The sequence below is a fragment of the Bubalus kerabau genome, chromosome 18, assembly GCF_029407905.1.
Source record: "Bubalus kerabau isolate K-KA32 ecotype Philippines breed swamp buffalo chromosome 18, PCC_UOA_SB_1v2, whole genome shotgun sequence".
Classification (NCBI taxonomy): Eukaryota; Metazoa; Chordata; class Mammalia; order Artiodactyla; family Bovidae; genus Bubalus; species Bubalus kerabau.
In genome coordinates, this window is record NC_073641.1 from 34,082,995 (window position 1) to 34,108,274 (window position 25,280).

Consider the following 25,280-nt stretch of genomic DNA (forward strand, 5'->3'; position numbering starts at 1 on the left):
GACTCCTGTATATGCACTCCATCCTAAATTACCCAGGCCTTTACCACTCACTGAGTGCCTTCCATAGCAATTGCTAAGCACCCGGGTCCACATTGGCATTTGCTGGTCTTCTAGACTGAATATTGGGTGATGTTCTTTGATATCAGCTGAGATATGGTTACTCTCACTTGGTTTTAAAACACTGTGATTGAAATGCCACTGTTACTGGCATTGACGACTAATATCCACAGTTACTGCCATTGTTTTGGGTTATGTCAGTGTCATGTCTCTGGCACCAGAAGCCTGTGCATTCCCTTACTCATTTCCAGTCAGTCTTGTGGTTGCTCTGCCTTACTATACTAAGTAAATCTGCCAAGATCTTTTCTTTCTGTTGTAAATATTTGACCTCTCAGGTGATATATTGGACTTGAAGCTTAACTCCTAGGCTTGCAGGATAGAAGTGTGGATGAAGAATGTTGCCTGTCATATCAGTAAACAAAGAGTGTTGTGGCTATCAAGCCATCAGTCACTGCAGCTGCCCCCCAACTCTGTGCCCTGAGAGGATTTAGGATAGAAAAATACAGGATACTGGCCCCAATTAGCTAAGATCATACCAAAGGATTGATTTCAATGAGCCCAGACTCTTGCATCTTTCCATACATAGAAAAGTGCAATATTCATTAACTTGAGATATCTAGTCTCTTTAATTAACAATAATCTTCTGATGTTTCAACTACCTGGTTTTTATTGCAAGAATTCCTATATATCCTGGCTTCTCCCTTTTAGTTCTTCAGAACAGTCCCTCAGAGCCATCTGAAAGGCTGTCTCCCAGGCTTAAGTCCTCAGTTTGTCTGTTAAATAAAACATAATTCTCAACTTTTGGGTTGTACTTTTTTTTTTTTTCAGTCAATAGAAGCTAGGCAAACTTATTCTCTGCTGTAAGATTCATCTCAATCCCATGAGGGTTTCTGTGGTATTCAGGAAAATGTGCCTCTCAGATATCTGACACTGGAGAGTGTGATTTATCCATGACTTTACCTGCCATGATCAGAGATGCATCACTGTTTGAATGAGGCCATATTTCCCAGGGGCTGTTCCCAGTCAATGAGAGCATGGTCAGGATACGAAGGTCAAGAAGCTACCTGCGAGGGACCAGGGCTCATCTGATGGGTGACTTTGGCTCAAGGACTCCGTAGGCTTTCCTGTAACCTTCTAAGAACTTGTACTGCCTTCTGTACCCTGCCTTCCCTCGTTTCCCTTCCTCCTTTGAGGGATTCAGACCTTCATCACAGTTGACATCTCTCCTGACTTCCTTATCACTTTCTCTCATCAATGTTTTATCCCCAATTCTCTTTCATTCCTAATTATGTCTTGGCACCTGTTTCTTCAGAGTCTAGAACTATAACAATTTAGAACAACTAAAAGTTTCATTTTCCTGCTTCATTTCTCAGGAATAGTATCTCTAGTATCTAAATGTCAGCAATATCTCTTTCAATTCTCCTTTTCCTGCTTTCTAATTGACCTTTTCTTTTGAATGGGAGAATAGCTAAAATTGTCATTTTATAAACACTTCAGTTTTATTGTTTATTTTTAAAACTCAAAAATCTAGCTTTTAGTTTTCCTCTTGCTTAGAAAAGTCAAGTTTTTTGAATTTCAGAAAACAAAATCTCTAACCAAACAAATGAAACAAAACTCTCTTTTCTTCTCATAAAACTTGGCTCTTACTTTTGCTTCCATTCCATGTGTTCAGCACAAATTCATTCATAAATTCAGCCCATCCTTTTTTCCTTTTTTTTGGTTATGCTGTGTCTTCATTGCTGTGCACAAGCTTTCTCTGGTGCAGTGAGCAGGAGCTGCTCTTTGTAGCAGTGGATAGGTGTCTCACTGTGGTGGTTTCTCTTGCCGTGGCGCACAGGCTCTAGCTGCACAGGCTTTAGTACTTGCAGTATGTGGGCTCAGTAATTGAGGTTCATGGGCTTTAGTTGCTCTGTGGCATGTGGAAGTTTCCCAGACCAGGGATTGAACCCATGTCCCCTGCATTGGCAGGTGAATTATTATCCACTATACTACCAGGGAAGTCCCCTTGGTTTTGAGATGTGTTCGCTTTCCTTTTGTAACAGTGCAATGAGAAAAGATATCACTGATAACTAAGTGATGGGAAAAAAAATTTGGCAAAAGAACATAAAGTAAAAGGGATAGAAAATAACATAGTATTTAGCATAAACCTCACTAAAGTATCATTTAATATCTTTTAACATCAAAAGATTTTTATTCTTATCTAGGTTCCTCATTTTCTCAAGATTTAGGATACATGAGGAAGGACTGAGAGTTCTGTGCTAGAAATAGTTCAGTTATTGGGAAAGATTACATCTATTTTTGCAGTTTCACATCTATTTCTTTTGGGGCATCAGCCCAGAATTTCAAAAATTCTTGTGTGCCATGAACTATTACAAACCCTACATGAAAATTGGAGCAGGTCAGCTGGAGGCCAGGACTTTGACCCTAGAAGAGATGGCGAATGCAGAAAGAAACCAGATTTTGACTTTATAAGAGTGGACTAAGTAATATTTAGCTTGAAAATATACTGCAGAATGGTTTAAACCCCCAAGAAATAATCAACAGAGAAGTAGAAAAAAGTGAGGGGAAGAAGGGTCAATGTCATGAAAAATCAAGGTTTCTACCTTGGATTGTAATGTTTGAAAACATTAAAGTCTTTTCTTTAAGAGCAATGACTAATTCCTGTGATATTGGCTCAAAATGCAAGAGAGAAGAATTCTGAGGGCGAACATTTCCATGATAGTCATTAACAGTTTAAAGCTATGCTGTGCTCTTTCTGGTTTTCTTTTGGTAGAGAAATAGAACTTTGACAGTAGTTTTACCGTAAAGAGAGTGGGCAGCTAAGCAGAAGCTAGTCAGGGTCGGAGTTCTCGGGAAGTCGGCAGGAGACCCAAGGATGGAGCCCAGCTCTTGGGTCAGGCCACGTTCGGCTGGTGCTGCCTCTCCTCACAGGTCAAGGTCAAGATCCCAGCAGGGAGCTGTTCACTCCCTGTCAGTGAAGGCCCCACGAGTCACCCTCACACACAGGACCCCCAGGGCTCTGGAGGCCAGTCTTGTGTGATGAGGGGGTCGTGGGACACACTAAGGAGGGCGCAGTGAGACCCTCGGTGGAGGGGCGTGAACAGTTCTTCCAGTATCCAGACCCTGATGCAAGTAGGGGCTCGGTGAACTTGGAGTAATATTCTAAAGAAACAGATTCTAGAAAGAGTCACAACCTAACCCCTCCACCCCACCTATTTAGCCAGGAAATATTTAGATGAGAATCAACATTTTTTTATGGTGGGTTATGGAAAAAATAGAAGAGAAAATTTACAGTAAATTTTGTTAGTAAGCTATATATTTGCCCATTCACTTTCTTTTTATATTCTTCCCACCATTTAATGGTGGTAAAGCTTTCCTATAGCCAAGACCACCAGGATGAGAATCACGCAGGAAAAAAACTAAAAAATTCTTAGTTTTGAATTTTTATATAGTCTTTTGTAACTTAGCAGAATCAAGTTTTGAAAGCCCTGATTTCAACTGAAAAGCTTAGCAGCTATAAGTGAAAATAATTCATATTTATCTGTTTATAAATTTATTTATCATTTTAAAAACTTCTTTTGAAACATTAAAAGCTATAGGCTGATACAGAGATAAAGGACACAGAATTTACAATATGAACCACTAAGTCTGGAAGAATCCCTTGATTTAAAAGAAAACTTTCTCACTATGGCAAAAAGGACATCTGGATTGGGAGGAGGAGCTTATAGGGGAGAACAAGAGAGTTTTACATGCCAGTATTAGGCTTGATACTGAGAAGGCCCCTGTGGGGCTCCTGGGCACAAAAACCTTCCTGGGTCCCCATTTCTTCCATTACAGGAAATAGGCTTCATTCGGCCTCCACACAATCCCTGAGTTCCAATGGGCAGGTTCAAAGCAGGTGTTAGAGTAGGGAGGAGATGTGAGGCCTGGGAGGAACAGTCAAGAGAAGCAATTGTATAGCCTTGGGGAAACATCCTGGTTCCTCATCAAGGGATATAAAGAACAACATCTTTGAGGTGTTGTGCAGATACAGAAACCCTCACCACGCATGGAAGTTACCGATAATGGTTAAGGCTGGTATGCTGTCCACAAGCACATAAATCCTAGACCGATTGGAAGCAGAAGGTTCACCACAAACCAATTAGAAGAAAGTCCACACTCTGATCACACCCTCTTTGAACCTTTACTTCTCGGTACACCCTGCAGGTCGAGCACATAGTTTTGAGGGCATTAGCCTGCTGTGGCCTCATCTGCCTTGACACTCAAAACTCCATCTCTGAGTTTTAATTCAGTATGGGAGTGCAGAGGACAGATTTGGCTTCAGGCTCTGCTCCCTGTTTCTAGTTTGTGTGTGTGTGTGTGTGTGTGTGTGTGTGTGTGTGTGTGTGTATGTGTGTGTGTGTGTGTGTGTCAGAGAGAGAGAGAGAGGAAGAGAGAGAGGAAGAGAGAGAGGAGTGGGTATCTCTTGATATGTTTGAATCTCTGAAAGCTGATGGGTCTTGCATCCAATTGTACACCTGAGTTGAATAAGACGATAAGTGATAAGACGATAGAGTTAAGTATATTTCTTTCTTGATCCCTTTTGAAAGATGAAAAAACTCTAAAAAAGAGTAATAGATAACATTACTAATGCCATTGAATAGCAAAATGCTTTGTGGTGGGAGTTGTCCTCTGCTCCGTTAGACTGTGGAGTATTTAAAGCATCCCTGGTCTCTACTCACTAGGTGCCACTAGAACCAACCCTGCCCCAAGTTGTAACAATCAAAAGTGTTTCCACACATTGTCAAATGCCCCAGAGGGGCAAAATCACCCCTGGGTAAAAACCACTGTTCTTATAGTAGATGTTGGTTAGATAATTCCCCCCCATGCTATAGGGACCAGGATACCATAAGACAGGAAGGATATTGAGAATGGAGTAAAGGCACTGAAGGGGTTGATAGAGCCAAAACACCAAACTTTCTCTGCCATCATTTTGTCCTGACTTAGGTCTCTGTTCAATCTTTGGACTTTTATCAGTTTTTAAACAAAATGCCAAATCTAAGTATGTGAAAGGAGAATTATTCCAAACAACAGGAAATAAAAAAGACAACGGGTGTGTTTAATGGTGGGGTTGGTCAGATTGCAGTGAAGAAGCTAGGTTCATTTAATGGCTCATTAGTGGGCTGCTAAAAAACAGTGTACTAGTCCTAAAACAAAATCTGCAGCTAGGCCAGCAAGCAGCTCAATCCGCAGACAAGTCTCCTAGGCAGAAAATAATAAGTTCAAATTCATTTGGCAAAATACTGGATAATGCATTTGAAAAAACACACCACAACAGATAGTAAAAAGAGAAAATAAATCTGGTGAGTAATATTTCCAAAAAAAGCCTGTGGGTATGCATACGGGTTGAATTCTGCAGTCTGATACCAAAATGAGAAATATCAAATAAATACTTTTTAGTTATAGGAGGCCTGGAAAAAGCATTAGTTTAATATGCTTTGACCCTGAGACTCTGGATGGTAAATATAGCCAGGTGAGGTCACACCTGAAATTTATTTACTTTAGCTTATTCCAGGTCCAAATAGCTGCAAATTATTCAAGAGTGACAGTGACAAAGGTGGGGGAGGAGGCGAATGGAGAGCATAGAATGTGGAGGAGATAGAATATTACTAGGAGTTTCTCCTAAGCACCAAGAGTGAATATGAGTCAGTTCTAGAGAGGTAGATGAACCTAGAGCCTGTTATACAGAGTAAGCCAGAAAGAAAAAAACAAATATATTAATCTAGATATTAGTGTATATGGAATAAGCATATATATGGAATCTAGAAAAATGGTATTGATGAAACTATTTTTAGGGAAGGAATGGAGACTCAGATAAGGAATAGACTTGTGGACACAGTGGGGAAAGATAGAGTGGGATGAATGGAGAAAGTGGCATTGGCACATATACACTACCATTTGTAAAATAAATAGCTGATGAAAAGTTGCTATATAACACAGGGAGCCCAGCCCAGTGCTCTGTGATGGTCTAGAAGGGTAGGATCTGGGGAGGGGGGGGAGCCTCAGGACGGAGGTGGTCTATGTATAATTATGGCTGATTTGCCTTGTTGTATGGAAGAAACCACACAACACTGTAAAGCAATTTTCCTCCAATTAAAAAGTAAATTAAAAAAAGAGTGAATACTATTCTCTACACACTGTCAGAGATTGATTTATGCTGGAAACATTTACGATGACTTTTACTCTAGCATGGGGTGATCATACAACGCGCTAGGGTAATGCAGTCTTGACTCTCTTGAAAAGCAGCCCTGTTAAGACAGAGCTCTGTAGGAGATATGCTTAACTGCTTTAATTCATTTAGGGCACCAGAATTTATTATAATGGGTAAGGTTCTAAACATCCCCAAAGTGAAAAGTGAGAATGAAAGTCTCTCAGTCATGTCTGACTCTTCTTGACCCCATGAACTGTACAGTCCATGGAATTCTCCAGGCCAGAATACTGGAGTGGATAGCCTTTCCCTTCTCCAGGGGATCTTTCCAACCCAGAGATCGAACCCAGGTCTCCCGCATTGCAGATGGAGTCTTTACCAGCTGAGCCACAAGGGAAGCCCAAACATCCCCAGGCACTGTCTCATTCATTACTGGGAGGAGGTGCTTTAGATTGAGACTTTAAAGACACCAAAATGATACCACACTATATAACTGACTTCAGCAAAGCATATATGTATATGTACACATACATGTGTCTGTGTATTTATCATCTATCTACCGATTATGAATTTTGGTACCTATTTCCTAACTAAGGAATTAGAAATAACTCATGACTATCATGATTAAGACCTGGGTTTGATCCTGGGTTGGGAAGATCCCTTGGAGGAGGGCACGGCAACCCTCCAGTTTTCTCACCTGGAGAATTCTCCAGTATTCGCACCTGGAGAATCCCTGTGGACAGAGGAGCCTGGTGGGCTACAGTCCATGGGGTTGCAAAGTGTCGGACACAACTGAGTGACTAAGCACAGCATAACATCATGGTTAAGAGAGTAATTTGCATCCTTAACTGATGTAGATCCTAGTCTGGCATCCCATGTGTCCCTCCCAAGCAAGCTTAATAAGGGGCTTTAGAATTAACACTAGAAGAACCACACTGAACACAGGCTGTGCCTTTGAAGGTGAGCTGATAAATTTCCTCATAGCAGAGATTTTAGTATGCTTTGGAGATACTATTTTTTTATGGGAATAAACCTGTTAATTTTCTTTCAAAAAATTAAATTCATTACACATAACTTTGTTTTTAAAATATTCTTTTCGGAACATGTATATTCTATATGTATTAAAAGTCACTATATAAATGGAAATAATTAAATTCTACTAACTTTGTCATTTTTACATCCTCAAAGAACCTCACAAAAACTCAGTTATGTGAATCACCTTGAAATGGTCACCTGTGTGTCATTAAATTACTTCTTACTGTAATACTTTGGTTTGCCTTGATAAATCCCATCCTGCACAGAAACCTGCAACGGCTCTGTTCTCAGCTGGATGGGAAGTGGGGAGAGTCCAATAGAGCCTCCTTAGAGCTACAGTTCTCTTCAGGTCCTGATTCCTGCACTGGCCCCTTTCCCCTCAAATTTTCGCTTCAAGCCCTCTTTCTCTGGCCTGATTTCCCCATTTTCTATGCTATTGCCTAATATAAAAATAACTAACATTCATTTAACACTACCTATTAGTACAGCCTAATCAACCTACTTCTAATCAACCTACATAGAAATCTCCTTGGCTCTGCAATAAAAATAATCTGCTGTTGGGTCACTGTTTATTGTAACTTAGGCCAATCAGGCCTGAAAGTCAACTACTAAAGGGTGTTTTGTTTAATCTGCAAAGTATTTTAGAAATTGGTTAATTGAAGATAAGATATATTTAAATGAAAAGGAATAGAGGGATTTAAGGCAAAATGGCTGTCTGAGGAGGTCTTACAAATAGCTGTGAAAAGAAGAGAAGCAAAAAGCAAAGGAGAAAAGGAAAGATATAAGCATCTCAAAGCAGAGTTCCAAAGAATAGCAAGAAGAGATAAGAAAGCCTTCCTCGGCAATCAATGCAAAAAAAATAGAGGAAAACAACAGAATGGGAAAGACTAGAGATCTCGTCAAGAAAATTAGAGATACTAAGGGAATATTTCATGCAAAGATGGGCTCGATAAAGGACAGAAATGGTATGGACCTAACAGAAGCAGAAGATATTAAAAAGAGGTAGCAAGAATACACAGAACTATACACAAAAGATCTTCACGACCCAGATAATCATGATGGTGTGATCACTGACCTAGAGCCAGATATCCTGGAATGTGAAGTCAAGTGGGCCTTAGAAAGCATCACTTTCTAAGTGATGCTCCACTAGCTTTCTAACAAAGCTAGTGAAGGTGATGGAATTCCAGTTGAGCTATTTGAAATTCTAAAAGATGATGCTGTGAAAGTGCTGCACTCAATATGCCAGCAACTCTGGAAAACTCAGCAGTGGCCACAGGACTGGAAAAGGTCAGTTTTCATTCCAATCCCAAAGAAAGGCAATGCCAAAGAATGCTCAAACTACCGCACAATTGCACTCATCTCACACCCTGGTAAAGTAATGCTCAAAATTCTCCAAACCAGGCTTCAGCAATACGTGAACCGTGAACGTCCAGATGTTCAAGCTGGTTTTAGAAAAGGCAGAGGAACCAGAGGTCAAATTGCCAACATCTGCTGGATCATGGAAAAAGCAAGAGAGTTCTAGAAAAACATCTATTTCTGCTTTATTGACTATGCCAAAGCCTTTGACTGTGTGGATCACAATAAACTGTGGAGAATTCTGAAAGAGATGGCAATACTAGACCACCTGACCTGCCTCTTGAGAAACCTATATGCAGGTCAGGAAGCAACAGTTAGAACTGGACATGGAACAACAGACTGGTTCCAAATAGGAAAAGGAGTACATCAAGGCTGTATATTGTCACCCTGCTTATTTAACTTCTATGCAGAGTACATCATGAGAAACGCTGGGCTGGAAGAAACACAAGCTGGAATCAAGATTGCCGGGAGAAATATCAATAACTTCAGATATGCAGATGACACCACCCTTATGGCAGAAAGTGAAGAGGAACTCAAAAGCCTCTTGATGAAAGTGAAAGAGGAGAGTGAAAAAGTTGGCTTAAAGCTCAACATTCAGAAAACGAAGATCATGGCATCTGGTCCCATCACTTCATGGGAAATAGATGGGAAACAGTGGAATCAGTGTCAGACTTTATTTTTCTGGGCTCCAAAATCACTGCAGATGGTGACTGCAGCCATGAAATTAAAAGACGCTTACTCCTTGGAAGGAAAGTTATGAGCAACCTAGATAGCATATTCAAAAGCAGAGGCATTACTTTGTCAACAAAGGTCCATCTAGTCAAGGCTATGGTTTTTCCTGTGGTCATGTATGGATGTAAGAGTTGGACTGTGAAGAAGGCTGAGCACCGAAGAATTGATGCTTTTGAACTGTGGTGTTGGAGAAGACTCTTGAGAGTCCCTTGGACTGCAAGGAGATCCAACCAGTCCATTCTGAAGGAGATCAGCCCTGGGATTTCTTTGGAGGGAATGATGCTGAAGCTGAAACTCCAGTACTTTGGGCACCTCATGTGAAGAGTTGACTCATTTGAAAAGACCCTGATGTTGGGAGGGATTGGGGGCAGGAGGAGGAGGGGATGACAGAGGATGAGATGGCTGGATGGCATCACTGACTCGATAGATGTGAGTCTGAGTGAACTCCGGGAGTTGGTGATGGACAGGGAGGCCTGGCGTGCTGCGATTCATGGGGTCACAAAGAATCGGACACGACTGAGTGACTGAACTGAACTGAACCAGTTAGTGAGCTGAAGGGGAGAAGTCAAGGCTGCTTGACTTGTTTAGTGCTTGAAGATAGGCTGTCATGCTTTAGGTTTCAAGGAGATTTCTGATAGGAACACAGAGAAGGTGATCCAAAGAATTGTTAAGGATTTCAAAAGACCACCCCAGAATGTGGCTGGTAGAAGGTTCTAAAAAGAGGCTTCTTTGGCAGAATGGCAATCTTGCTTTATCATCAGTTCATTTGCTGATGTTGGTCTTTTAAGGCTTTGTTTCCCAACTGAATTTTTGAAGTTATTTGTCTTACCTCAACCTGTTCCTGAAAGGTTATAATGTTTAGTCCATTAAGCTCTTTCATTCTGGTATGGCCTCAGAGGTATGAGCCCAAGGCTCAGGAAATATTAACATTGTACCTACAACAGAGGATGAGATGGCTAGATGGCATCACTGACTCAATGGACATGAGTTTGAGGGAACTCTGGGAGTTGGTGATGTACAGGGAGGCCTGGCGTGCTGTGATTTATGGGGTCGCAAAGAGTCGGACATGACTGAGCGGCTGAACTGAACTGAACTGAACTGACCACCTTATGATTCTTCAGTATTTAGAGATGATCATTATACTGTGATTACAAAATGAAGCACAGTCTGTATTGTTATGTGAAGATGAAAGTGTGAGTTCTCATAATCCTGTAAGTGAAAGAAGTTCATCCATGGGCTTCTTCACCAGGCCTACTGCCTCACCCTGTGTTTGTAATGTAAACGAACCCTTTGTGCTTCCGTATTCTAACCGTAAACATACAAGTTATGGGAGAACAGACATGTCCATGTAAGAGTTATGAGATTTCAACACTGTTTTTATCAGTGATAGTGTTTCCTTCTATATGAAGGGTTAAGGATGAGAGGTGGTTAGCATTTGGTGGTTTTGTTGTTGGTTTCTACCTTTAATATGTGAAAAGAAATGGACAACATGATATAAATGGCTGGTGATGAGGCTTTTGAATTCTGTATCAATATTGCAATCCCTCAGCTAAATCTGCAATCATCTTTTCTTCAATAAGATTAAAACGTAAGTAGGTGGTACAGTGTGATGGATGTAGTGTAGTTTCACAGAGATAAAGTGTAGAATTATCTTTTATTAGGGGCACTTAGGATAATTCCCTTTTCCATCTGAATGCCTGTTTAAGTTGCCTTTTATGTTTAAAATTTTCTTATTAATCAATTGTCATCTTAGCATTTTCAATCCAACAAATGTACTCCTTAACTCTTTAATTCACTGCTACATCTCAGGTTGGGTCTCTGAATCTTAGCTACTATGATACATTAATAAAACTGTAGCAGTTTGAAAAGAAAAAATATCTTTCCAACTTGTTCCAAACAAAGCAGCACAATTTCATAACTGCAAGGGACCCTGGAAATATTTTAGCCTAACATCTTCATTTTAGTAGAAGTAAGACCTATAGTAATAGAAAAATTTGTCTTATCACACAACTTGCTGGCCCTAAAACCTGTGCTTTTTTGTTTTGGGTGTAAATTTGATCTTGCTATATCATGGTTCTTGCATGTGGAAGAATACTCTTATGTCACATATCACTGTCAGGCGTGATGATAGCTAAAGATAGAGGGAGCCTACCTCTGCAGAGACGGAACTGGGTATAGCTCAGTCCTAGACTGAGAAGATCCTGGCTTGCAAGCCTGGCTCTACTGGCTGTTATTTTAGGCAAATTACTTAACTTTTCTGACCTTGGTTTTCTTATCTATAAAATGGAGTTTATAATCTCTCTAAATCTACAGGTCATTGTAAAGGTCAAACAAGGCTCTGACACATATTATGAACTCAATATGCTTTGGAATAAGTATCCCAACTCTGGTTTTCAGTTTAGTAATTTTATCATTGAGAGTTTTATCTCTTTATCTTCAGGCCACAGAATTCAATAAGCAGAGGGTAAGAAAGATCCAAATCAATTCTAACAGACGGGTCTCAGTGTTTTGATTTGTCAAACTCAGCTAGGCTATATAAATTGGAAATCTGAGATTCAGATAATTTTTACCACAACAATTCCAGGCAGCAGCACATCTGTCTCAGCTTGTGACTTCTCCAAGGGATACAGATTTGAGAGCCCTCTAGTGAGTCCATTTTAGGGGATTTAATCCCCATCTTCTTCTCAGTTTACCTCCCTCAGAAAACAACAAGAAGAGAAGTCAAATTTGAATTTCCTGCATACTTGTATCAATATGTAAAATATATCCTGTGCGTGATTCATGTTTTCCCATATTTGAGTGTGAGTAGTTTATCAGGAAGTGATCTCAGAGGGTATCAGTAGGGGAGCAGAAAACAAGACAGAGAAGTGAAGGAGGCTCATTATCAAGCAGGTCGTTGCTGTGAACAACTGGGGCTCAATCTCTCTGTGGCACTAGATGTAAAACACATCAAGATTTATCAGACATGAAATGGGAAGAAGCTGATATTTACCCTTCAACTTCAGACATCCCTGATTGAGAGCTGTTCCTGGCGATTTAATTCCCTGAGATTTCCAGCCTGTGGCATACGTGCACTGAGACAAAACCATGTGGCAGGATAGTGCAAAAGAATGCTTAATACTTTAGGATAGTTTCCTAAGTAATAATAATAATGATAAAAAAGAAATCATTCTAAAACACAATAGGCCATTATCTCTGTGGCGCCCATTTTCCACTTGGTACATAGTGACAAAATATTTATCAAGTTGGTGGAAACATCAACAGCCCAAGGCTTGGCTCTTCACTAAGTATTGTATTCTGCAAAAATTCAGTTGAGTACTAATTATGAATGGACAGAAGGATAATACAGATAATACTGAAAGAATAACAGTATAAGGAAAGTTAGCACGAATCTAACTCAAAGTTCAGAAGAAGTTCAAGTTATTACTCTGGCATATGCTTTCACTTGGGACAAGAGCGAAGGGTGGGAAATTTCAAAATTACCCAACATGTTTTATTATTGTACTTGGAAAGATGTCTAGAGTTTTTTCTTTTCTTTTTCCATTTATGAAATGAGCCTAATTGCTCATGTTTCTGGGATGTATTCACTCAACTAAGCACTAAACCACCATCTTGGGTCCTTCTTTTTCTCTACCCAGGCTCACTAACCTGCTAAAAAGGAAGAGACACTGATAGCATGTGTTAAATTTACTTGCATGGCATCACTTGCAGTAACAGCAAGGCAATGTTATCTTTCCTTTTTTTTCAGTCAAAGTTTTAAACAGATAAACCCTGTTAGTGATGTTTCATCAATAACTTTTGGTGAGGCAGGGTATCCATAACCTACTTTGTAGAGGCAGCTTTTGAATAAGAGCTGTACATTAGGACAGCAGCTAAAGTGGTTGTTGCAGGAGCCACAGCTATAAGGTAAATTAATTTATATGTTTGTATGCCCTGTGAGATTAATTTATATACTGGTATACCATAGTATGGTAAGAGTGGTAAACTCAAACTATTTAAAAGTGTGTCTATGAAGGCAGAACATTTGTTCCCATTGTGCATTAGGTGGAAAATCAGGCATAAAGTTGAGTTTGGTCAACACTATGCTTTGGTTGATTGTTCACAGATTGCACGTGGTCAGTCATGTCCAACTCTTTTGCGACCTCATGGACTCTAGCCTGCCAGGTTCCTTTGTCCATGGGATTATCCAGGCAAGAATACTGGAGTGAGTTGCCACATCCCTCTCCAAAGGATTTTCCTGACCTGGGATCAAACCCACATCTCCTATGTCTCCTGCATTGCAGGCAGATTCTTTACCACTGAGCCACCTGGGAAGCCCTGTTTATAGATCAACCACCAACAAAGCAAAAGAGGGACATTGGATTTGGGGGGATTGCTTTTAATGATTTGCAACTAGTTAATGAATTGTTAGTGGAATGGCAGTTAAATATCTGATTAATGACTAAACAATCAACTGGGAAAAAATAGTTAAGTCCTTTTAAAAATTCATTAAACGGAAGCATTATAAAACAGGTTGGCAAATTATGGCCCACGGGCCAAATCCAACCCACCATTTTTTTACAAAGTAAAGTTTTACTGAAACTCTCATCATGCTCCTTTACATACTGTTCAGGATTGTTGTTGCATTGTTGTGGCAGAATTGAGTAGTTGTGACAGAGAACAATGACCCTCCAAAGCCTACAATACTTACTATTTGACCTGTTACAGAAAAAGTTTACTTGCCTCTGCTACCGAGATGTGACAATTTTTTGGTACGAAATGTGTTTATAGACTGCTACCTATAGAGCCCAGAGATGTGGGTTTCATTGCTATGTGCTGTGTGCCTCATGTGCTGTGTGCACATGTTACTATCACCTTACCATGATGACTCTGATCTTCCCTCTTACTTCTCAGCTCATGGCAGAGGGAGGATACCATTTCTCCTAAAACAAACAAATAGCAAAAGCTCTTCTGATGAACCCCAGTCTTCCTAATGTACAGCAGGGAATATTAACTTTGTTCTGTCAAGAAGAGTCTTCGATTGTATGCTGAGTCAATTGTTACTCTAATACACTGGTTCTCAAACTGTAGGGTGTATATCAGAATTATCCAGAGAACTTTTTAGACTGAAGAGTACTGGGCCTAATCCTTCCTTTACTCCTAGTTGCTGATGTAGTGGCTCTAAGGTGGGTCTGAAAAATCTGCATTTCTAAAAAGTTTTCCAAGTGATGCTTCTTTTGCTGGTCTAGAGACCACCTTTAGGAACCACTGCTGGAATACACTGAGACTGATTAATGTCTGTCCATCTCCTGTACAGGGACTTTGCCCTAAAATTGAAACAACTGTTACCTGCTCATGTCTTAGTAGAGAATGGTAATCAACAAAGAACTAGCTACAATTTCCTTAAAGGTGACTATTTCACACTATTTCAGGATACCAATTCAAGAAAAAAGAACAAAAAGAAGTGAGATTAATCAGACTTAGTTATCAAGCTATTAGAAGGGAACAGAGACAGATTTAAAAGACAGATAATATAGAAAATTTTCATTCTGTGGGTGTGTAGCTATTGACAGCAGAAGGTAGGAGTGTTTATGAGGGTAGGAGAGAAGAGATGAGACATTATAAGGTGCTGAGATGTCAAAATGTTCTCAGTATTCTTAAGTACATGATTCATTGCTGTTGCTGCTGCTGCTGCTGCTGCTAAGTTGCTTCAGTCGTGTCCAACTCTGTGCAACCCCATAGTCAGCAGCCCATCAGGCTCCCCCATCCCTAGGATTCTCCAGGCAAGAGCACTGGAAGTGGGTTGCCATTTCCTTCTCCAATGCATGAAAGTGAAAAGTGAAAGTGAAGTTGCTCAGTCGTGTCCGACTCTGTGTGACCCCATGGACTGCAGCCTACCAGGCTCCTCCGTCCATGGCATTTTCCAGGCAAGAGTACTGGAGTGGGGTGCCATTGCCTTCTCTGCAGGATTCATTAGGTAGTGAATTATAGAATTTACATTGTAAGAGATCATCTAATATTATCTTTTTCCCACATATGAATTTGAGTTAATTTAAGATGTATGTGTTTGGATTTACATAAATATTTGTTCCCTGGTAACTCAGTGGTAAAGAACCCGTCTGTCAATGCAGGAAACACAGGAAATGCGAATTCAATCTCCTGTATCTCCTGAGATCCCTTGGTCGGGATGATCCCTGGAGAAGGAAATGGCAACCCACTCCAGTATTCTTGTCTAGGAAATTCCATGGACAAAGGAGCCTGGCAGGCTACAGACCATGGAATCACAAAGAGCAGGACACGACTGAGCGACTGAGCATGCATGCACATTATTCCATAAAGCGTTAATGTTAAAACTACTCACTTGGCCTCATGTTCAACAGATTTGCAAAATCCTTATATGGTCAAAGATTTATTTTATAACTAGAAAAATAAGAAACAAATTACATTAAGCACCTAATATCATATAACAAACCACTAATAAGACAAAGAGAAATACTAAATTCCCTTGATTCTTGGTGAATAAGGCAGACGTTAATGGAAATAAATAAGCAATAGAGGTTTATTTTTCTTGGATACTTTGTAACTTAAGTTATTTTGTCTTTTCTTGAGAAAAAACAAGTGCAGGGAGAAATTTAATCTCAAAAGATCAAATTTGAATTGGGCAGTGGCGAACAAATATAATTCACCCCCTACCCTCTTAACAATCATTAGTAAACACAATTGAAGAGGCTTCTTATAAGAGAAAGTTCTGAAAATTCAGAACTAGGAAAACTTAAACCTAATGTTTCTCACTTCCTTCCAACTTCTCCTGTGTCTGTTGCAACACTTGACTTTTCCTCTGCATCTGTGCCCATGGATTTCTGGATTGCTGGCACCATGGTCTCTCTGGTTATTGCTCCTGAGATGATGAGGCCCAGGCTGGGCTCCCCCTGCCCTTTCCTTTCTTGTCCCCAGCTGCTCTCTCTCTGCATTTCCTTCCTCCTGTCAAAGTTTTCATTGCTCTCTCAGGGAGAATCCTGCCAACTCCTGCTTCCCTCTCAAATCTAGCCTGTTCTCAGTCTTCTCTATTCCTCTTTTATAATATCTTTCGCACCTGTCCTCTTGTCTCTCTCCTATCTCTCGCTTCCATTCCCAACTGTCCACTCTAACTCACGGCATAGTGGTTAAGAGGATGGGCTTCAAGCCTAGACACCTAGATTTCGCTGCCAACTCCCATGCCTCTGAGCTGGGTGACTTCTGATGTTGAAGTGTCTGAGCCTCAGTGTCATCATTTCACTTTAAAAGTGGGCCTAATAATATTTGCCTGAAGGGTTGTTATGAGGATAAAATAACATACTCGCAATGTGTAGCATGGTATCTGATATGGTAAGCACCAACAAATAGAGTGACTATAAATAATTCAAGAGGATAACTTATTGTGTAACTTCAATTTTCTTTGGCTCCCTATATACAAATACTTACTTTTGTATATAATCTTGCATTCCAAATTTTCTTTTATTTTCTTGCATAAAATCTTTATTGCTTTTTTGTGAAGGATTCATCTTCCACCCTAGAGGAAAGGATCCTGCAGAGAATGAAAAATAAGAACTCACTGTGTAGGGATAATGGTGAAAATTTCTTCCTTTGTGCAAATCTCAGAAAATCCAAGAAGGCTCTACCCTGCTCCTCCTGACAGTATTCACATATTATGTTTAAAGTTTTAGGGTGCTTTCATATTTGCCATTTCTCTTGAGTTCTACTGTTATAGATCAAATTGTGTTGCTCCCAAATCCATAGGTTGAAGTCCTAAACTCTAGTAGCTCAGGATGTGATCTTATTTGGAAAAAGATTTGTTGCAGATATAGTTAGTTTTTGATGAGGTTATACTGGAGTAGCCCCTAATCCAATATGATTGGTGTACACACGAGGAGAACATCATGTGAACATGAAGGCAGAAATCTGGATGATGCAGCATAAGTCAAGGAATGTCAGAGATAGCCAGCAAACCACCAGCTGCTAGGAGAGAGGCATCGAGTGGGTTCTCCTTTGCACTGTCGGGGGAAGCATGGGCCTGTGGACACCTTGATATCAGACTTCTAGCCTGTAGGATTATGAAATGATAAATTCCTATTGTTAGGCCACTCAGTTTATGTTAGTTCGTTATGGCAGCTGGCAAACTAATATGCTTACAAAGATGTTAGGAGACAGAGCAGGTGGCAACTGAACAGCAGATCAGGGTCTGAAGAAGTTACTTCCACGGTAGCTGGGGAGAAACCAGGCAGACAGAGAGCTGCTGCCAGGTAGAAGTCCAGGGCCCCAGTCTGCGTCCTCAGGCCTCACCTCTACTTTCTTTGCTGCTCATACCCAGCAAGGAGAGAAACAGGAAGTTAGATCAGAAGATGAGGCCTGAGCTAGCTTCTGGGAAGCCCCAAAGCACAGGTAGCCATTTCCTCATTGTAGAAGGTCCATCTTCCTGTGAGTGGAGTCCTTTGGGACCATTAAAGGGCAGAGGGCTTATGCTCCCAGTCCTGGTTTTCAGTTTGTAGAATTTTCCATCTAACACAGTTTCCCAGTGCATTGAATTCTCATAGTCAACCAATATCATCTCTGCTCTAACTAACCCACCAGCCAGAACAAATTATAATTACACTCTTAAAGGCAAGGCTAATTTGACTCACAAGGCCATACCAAGAGGCAGAGAACATGTGCCAGTGCCAGCTATTTTCTACATCTGAGTTTTTCCCTTTAATTGTAAATTTAAGATTGTTCAATGAAAAACAGAATCAGCTGGAAGCCTGATATCAAGATAAGTAGGATTTTGTTTTAATCAGAAAATAAATCCCTTTTAAAATTATTGTCTGAAAAGCACCAAGATCAACCCTCTTTGGAGCTAATTTTGGTTTCTTCATGGTAAGGAGCTCAGCAGCCCAGAGTGTCTCAGGAAAGAGACCATCTGTAGGTCATGTGGAGCACACTGGTGGAGTCCAGCAACATGTCTCCTGTGAATTGTGCAGAATTATATTTCCTTGTTTTCTGTGGTTTTTTTATTTTGAAAACTTTTGTAATAAAAAGGTGCTATCATCCCCCCTTCAAAAAACCCATTCAGGCCTAGACAAACATGAGTGGAACCTTAAAACACATTGAATTGAAATCTGATTGACCTTTCTGTAATAAGTTTACCAGATAAGAAGAAGACCACATGCTTGGGTGCGTGCTAAGTCACTTACTGTGTCCAGCTCTTTGCGACCCCATGGACTGTAGCCAACTAGTCTCCTCAGTCTGTGGGATTCTCCAGGAAAGAATACTGGAGTGGGTTGCCATACCCTCTTCCAGGGGATCTTCCCAACCCAGGGATTGAAACTGCATCTCCAGCAACTCCTGCGTTGCATGGATTCTTTTCTGCTGAGCCACCAGGAAAGGCCAGGAAGACCACATACCTATTTAAATTTGAATTTCAGTTAAACAATGAATAACTTTTTTTACTATAAATGTCTTCCAAATATTGCATGGGATATACCTATAGTAAATTCAAATTTAACTGGATGTCCTATATTTTTATTTGCTAAATCTGGCAACCCTACTCTGTCAAGGTCAGACATTTTTATATTCCAGTTTTTCTATTCCTTTGATCAAAATAGAAGATGTTACTTGGTTCTTTTTTTCATCAGTGAAGAACTTTGAGTGAACCTAGAATAGTTTCTTTAAAAAAAAGTTCTCCTTCTAACCCTATCCTGCAAACAAGTTCATCAGTACCATTTTTCTAGATTTCATATATATGTGCTAATATATGAATCTGATTTTCTCTTTGTAGTTTATTTCACTCTGACAGACTAGGTTCATCCACATCACTATAACTGACTCAATTTCATTCCTTTAGGACAGGAATAGAGTTGCAGACATAGAGAATGAACTTGTGGACACAGTGTGGTGGGAAGGAGACTGGGGGATAAATTGAGAGAGTTGCATAGACATGTATACACTACCATGTGTAAAATGGGGCTTCCCCGGTAGCTCAGCTGGTAAAGAATCTACCTGCAATGTAGGAGACCCTGGTTTGATTCCTGGGTTGGGGAGATCCTCTGAAGAAGGGATAGATTACCCACTCCAGTATTCTTGGGCTTCCCTCGTGTCTCAGCTGGTAAAGAATCCGCCTGCAATGTGGCAGACCTGGGTTCAATCCCTGGGTTGGGAAGATCCTCTGGAGAAGAGAACGGCTACCCACCCCAGTATTCTGAACTGGAGAATTCCATGGACTGCACAGTACATGAGGTCGCAAAGAGTCAGACAGGACTGAGCAACTTTCACTTTCACATGTGTAAAATAGATAGCTTGGTGGGCTGCCATCTATGGGGTCGCACAGAGTCGGACACGACTGAAGCGTCTTAGCAACAGCAGCAGCAGCAGCAGCAGGAAGCTGATGTATAGCACTGGGAGCTCAGCTAGGTTCTCTGTGATGACCTAGAGGGGTGAGGTGGGTGAGGGGAGTGGGAGAAAGGCTCAAGTAGGAGGGGATATATGTATATGTATATGTGTGTGTGTGTGTGTGCTATATCATGCAGTTGTACAACAGAAACTAACACAACATTGTAAAGCAATTGCATTCAAACAAAAAAAAAATGTTCTCTCTGATCATGCAGTTTAAGCATATGGGTACTGGTTAAAATGCCAACTCCTGAGTCTCACTCAAGTCATGTTTAATAACGGGATTCTCAAGTTCCTCAGGAGAGCCTTACACACTGTAAAGAAATGACCCCGAGGATGTGGACCTCAGTTAAAACCTGATATGAGGGTGCTTTCTCACTGCAGAATGCTTCATTCTGAGGAAGTGTTGAGATTTGATAGCACTGGAGACTGTTAAATTTTTATCAGTTATTGGTTATTTAAAATAACACCATTTATTTCTAATGCCCTTTCTAGAAATTGTCAAAATACATGCTTGTATTTTGGCTTCTCAGGTGGCACTAAAGGTAAAGAACCTGCCTGCCAATGCAGGAGATGTAAGAGACACGTGTTCGCTCCCTGATTCAGGAAGATCCGCTGGAGGAGGGCATGCCCACCCACTCTAGTATTCTTGCCTGGAGAACCCCATGGGCAGAGAAGCCTGATGGGCTATAGTCCATAGTGTCACAAAGTGTCAGACATCACTGAAGTGACTTATCATGCACATATGTGCTGTGCTGTGCTTAGTCACTCAGTCATGTCTGACTCTTTGCCACCCTATGGGCTGTAGCCTGCCAGGCTTCTCTGTCCATGGGATTCTCCAGGCAAGAATACTGAAGTGGGTTGCCATGCCCTCCTCCAGGGGATCTTCCCAACCCAGGAATTGAACCCAGGTCTCTCACATTGCAGGTGGATTCTTTACCAGTTGAGCTACCAGGGAAGCCCATTATGCATGTGTATTTGTATTTAATTAAATTGGTTAAAAAAAAGAAAAAGGCTATACTTTTTATTCATCAAAATTATTTGCCCATACACGTGTGCTCATCTCCAGGCCCAGGCTTAGGGACACACTATCATTTGCAATAGAACCGAAAGAACTTACAGTAGACTTACAATTTACAATAGAACCGAAAAATAGAACTTACAAGAAGAGAGAAAAGGAGAAAACAGTCTGAGCAGTTTCATAACAGTAAGTTTGTTTTTACTACATTTTTTTGTGTAGGAGGGGTCATCTGATGTTGGTGGGTGGATTCTCCAGAAGTACACTGAAATGGAATTTGTGCTACACATGTCTATAAAGGGAAGGGGAATAAAACAGGACTGGAGAGAGAAAACTGCAATTCCAGACAAATAGAGTCATTACCAACATTGTGTGATAAGTTGCTTGAGTCCTGTCTGACTTTTGTGTGACCCCATGGACTGTAGCCTGCCAGGCTCCTCTGTCCATGGGATGCTCGAGGCAAGAATACTAGAGCGAGCTGTCATATCTTTCTCCAAACAACCTTGCAGGGAAGAGTAAATTCTGTCTTTATGTATTTGTGGACAAACTGATAAATTTACAGTTGGAAAAATAATCAGTCTAGGTGCTTTGTCCTTGAGTAGGCTGGGTAGGGTTATCAAAAAAAATTCATTTATTATCTTTTAAGTCTACACATGTTTTCAGTAGTTTGGGCTTCCCTGATGGCTCAGCTGGTAAAGAATCTGCCTGCAATCCGGGAGTTCAGTTTCATTCAGTCATTCAGTTGTGTCTGACTCTTTGTGACCTCATGGACTGCAGCACACCAGGCCTCCCTGTCCATCACCAACTCCTGGAGTTTACTCAAACTCATGTCCATTGAGTTGGTGATGCAATCCAGCCATCTCATCCTCTGTCATCCCCTTCTCCTCCCCTCTTCAATCTTTCCCAGCATCAGGGTCTTTTCTTCGCATCAGGTGGCCAAAGTATGGGAGTTTCAGCTTTAGCATCAGTCCTTCCAATGAATATTCAGGACTGATTTCCTTTAGGATTGACCGGTTGGATCTCCTTGTGATCCAAGGGGCTCCCATGAGTCTTCTCCAACACCAGAGTTCAAAAACATCAGTTCTTCAGCACTCAGCTTTCTTTATAGTCCAATTCTCACATCCATACATGACTATTGGAAAAACCATAGCTTTGACTAGATGGACCTTTGTTGGTAAAGTAATATCTTTGCTTTTTAATATGCTGTCTAGGTTGGTCATAGCTTTTCTTCCAAGGAACAAGTGTCTTTTAATTTCATGGCTGCAGTCACCATCTGCAGTGATTTGGGGGCCCAAGAAAAGAAAGTCTGTAACTGTTTCCATTGGTTCCTCCATCTATTTTCCATGTAGTGATGGGACCGGATGACATGATCTTAGTATTCTGAATGTTGAATTTTCAGCCAGCTTTTTCACTCTCCTCTTTCATCTTCATCAAGAGGCTCTTTAGTTCCTTTTCACTTTCTGCCATAAGGGTGGTGTCATATGCGTATATGAGGTTATCATTATTTCTCCCAGTAATCTTGATTCCAACTTGTGCTTTATCCACCCTGGCATTTCGCATGATGTACTCTGCATATAGGTTAAATGAGCAGGGTGACAATATATAGCCTTGCCATACTCCTTTCCCAGTTTGGAAACAGTCTGTTGTTCCATGTCTGGTTCTAACTGTTGCTTCTTGACCTGCACACAGATTTCTCAGGAGGCAGGTAAGGTGGTCAGGTGTTCCCATCTCTTTAAGAATTTTCCACAGTTCATTGTGATCCATATAGTCAAAGGCTTTGGCGTAATCAATAAAGCAGAAGTAGATGTTTTTCTGGAACTCTCTTGCTTTTTCTATGATCCAACGATGTTGGCAATTTGATCTCTGGTTCCTCTGCCTTTTCTAAATGCAGCCTGAACATCTGGAATTTCACGGTTCATGTACTGTTGAGGCCTGGCTTGGAGAATTTTGAACATTACTTTGCTATCATGTGAAATGAGTGCAATTGTGTGGTAGTTTGAACATTCTTTGGCATTGTGCTTCTTTGGGGTGGAATGAAAACTGACCTTTCCCAGTCCTGTGGCCCCTGCTGAGTTTTCCAAATTTGCTGGCATACAGAGTGCAGCACTTTAACAGCATCATCTATCAGGATTTGAATTAGCTCAACTGGAATTCCATCACTTCCACTAGCTTTGTTTGTACTGATGCTTCCTAAGGCCACTTGACTTCACAGCCCAGGTTGTCTGGCTCTAGGTGAGTGATCACACCATTGTGGTTATCTGGGTCATGAAGATGTTTTTTGGATACAAATAGCTGAGAAAAGAGGAGAAACTAAAGGCAAAGGAGAAAAGGAAAGATATACCCATTTGAATGCATAGTTCCAAAGAATAGCAAGGAGAGATAAGAAAGCCTTCCTCAGTGATATTTGTTATATATATTACAAATATATATACCTGGCACATATATAGTTTTACTAAGTTATTTAGTGACTTTTAATTCTTATTCCTGGGCTTCCCTGGTGGTTCAGTGGTAAAGAATCCACTTGCCAATGCAGGAGACATGAGTTATCCCTGATCCAGGAAGATCTCCTGGTGAAAGAAATGGCACTCCCCAGTATTCTTGACTGGGAAATCCTATGGACAGAAGAGCTTGGTCAGCTACAATCCATGGGGTCGCAAAGAATTGGACACAACTTAGCAACTGAACAACAACAATTCTTATTCCTAGGCTTTATTATGGATTCTATTTTCTTCAATGGCTTCATAAAGAATCAATGAAGACTTGTGCAAGATGGAGATACCTGAGAGACTGAACTAATGTTTTCTTAGTTCTGCTGCTGCTAAGTCACTTCAGTCGTGTCCAGCTCCGTGTGACCCCATAGACAGCAGCCCACCAGGCTCCCCCGTCCCTGGGATTCTCCAGGCAAGAACACTGGAGTGGGTTGCCATTTCCTTCTCCAATGCATGAAAGTGAAAAGTGAAAGTGAAGTCGCTCAGTCATGTCGGACTCCTAGCGACCCCATGGACTGCAGCCTACCAGCCTCCTCCTTCCATAGGATTTTCCAGGCAAGAGTACTGGAGTGGGGTGCCATTGCCTTCTCTGTTTCTTAGCTCAGAGTTAGGAAAAAACTTTTATAGGAAAATAGTAAACGATGTCCCTAAGATGAGTGACTCTTTCCTCTTGCCATTTTGTATTAGACCTGGAGAATGATAAATCACTTCCTGCTAAAGAGGTGAATATTCGAGGCTACACTGGAATATGATTAAGTGATGAAAAGTTAAGGATAAGTCATTTTGATAACTGGTAATAAAACACACACACAGAAATTAAAAGATACTCCTTGGAAGAAGAGCAATGATAAACCTAGAGTGTATTAAAAAGCAAAGACATTACTTTGCCTAAAAAGGTCCATATAGTCAAAGCTATGGGTTTTCCAGTAGTCATGTATGGATATGAGAACTGAACAATAAAAAAGGCTGAGCACCGAAGAATTGATGCTTTCAAATTGTAGTGCTGGAGAAGACTCTTAAGAGTCCCTTGGACTGCAAGGAGATCAAACCAGTCACTCCTAAAGGAAATCAACCCAGAATATTCATTGGAAGGACTGATGCCGAAGCTCCGATACTTTGGCCACCTAATGCAAAGAGCCAACTCATTTGAAAAGACACTGATGCTGAGAAAGATTGAAGGCAAGAGAAGAAGGGGACAAAAGAGGATGAGATGGTTGGATGGCATCACTGATTCAATGGAAATGAGTTTGAGAAAACTCCAGGAAATGGTGGAGGACAGGAAAGCCTGGTGCTGCAGTCCAAGGGGTCACAAAGAGTCAGACATAACTGAGCAACTGAATAACAACAACAAAACTCATTAAGCATAAATGGGAACTTACTGCAGTGATTCAGGAGTATCTCGTGGAACACAGACGCTAATAGATCAATGGAGATGGAAAAGATGCAGCTACTGCTAGATATGTCACCTGAAGCAGAGAACAATAGAGAAGTATTATTTCACTCCTACAACCCTCTGATGTGCCACAGTTTCCGACTGGCCAAACTTAATTGGAAGGCAAGAGAACCTTGATAATAGAGAATACAATAGTCCCTGTGGGAGCAAAGAGAGTGCAGGGAATGGATTGAAGATTAGTTGCAAATGACATATATTGTTACAAAAGATAAACTATGAGTTTATTGTAGGAAAAATATGTGATAATGGTCCAGGAAATCCCATTTGAGAGTACTATTTAAGTACAGTCTCCCTAAGGAAAATTAAATGAAAAGTCACAGTATTTTAAAGACAGTGAGAGAGTGTTTTGTCTACACTCTCTGACATAAATCTCAGCAATATCTTTTTCAATCTGTCTCAGAGAGTGAAGGAAATAAAAACAGAAGTTTAAAAATGGAACTCAATTAAACTCAAAGCTTTTGCATGGCAAAGGAAATCATAAACAATATGAAAAAACTCACAGAATAGGAAAAAATATTTGCAAATGATATGACCAACAAGGGATTAGTCTCCAAAATTTACCAACAGCTCATG

The 25,280-nt window shown here is 40.7% G+C and overlaps 1 long non-coding RNA gene across 3 annotated transcripts in view; it reads right to left on the bottom strand.

Annotated features, from left to right (window-relative positions):
- Positions 1 to 3,596: 3,596 nt before the first annotated feature.
- LOC129633076 (uncharacterized) overlaps positions 3,597 to 25,280 on the bottom strand; it is a 31,547-nt gene continuing 9,863 nt past the window's right edge. For all 3 annotated transcript variants that reach the window (XR_008704861.1, XR_008704860.1, XR_008704859.1), the window contains exons 2-6: positions 24,634 to 24,720; positions 18,553 to 18,762; positions 16,808 to 16,910; positions 15,708 to 15,766; positions 3,597 to 3,983 (exon numbers count right to left, since the gene is read on the bottom strand). This is a non-coding gene — a long non-coding RNA (uncharacterized LOC129633076). The remainder of the gene's footprint in view (positions 3,984 to 15,707; positions 15,767 to 16,807; positions 16,911 to 18,552; positions 18,763 to 24,633; positions 24,721 to 25,280) is intronic.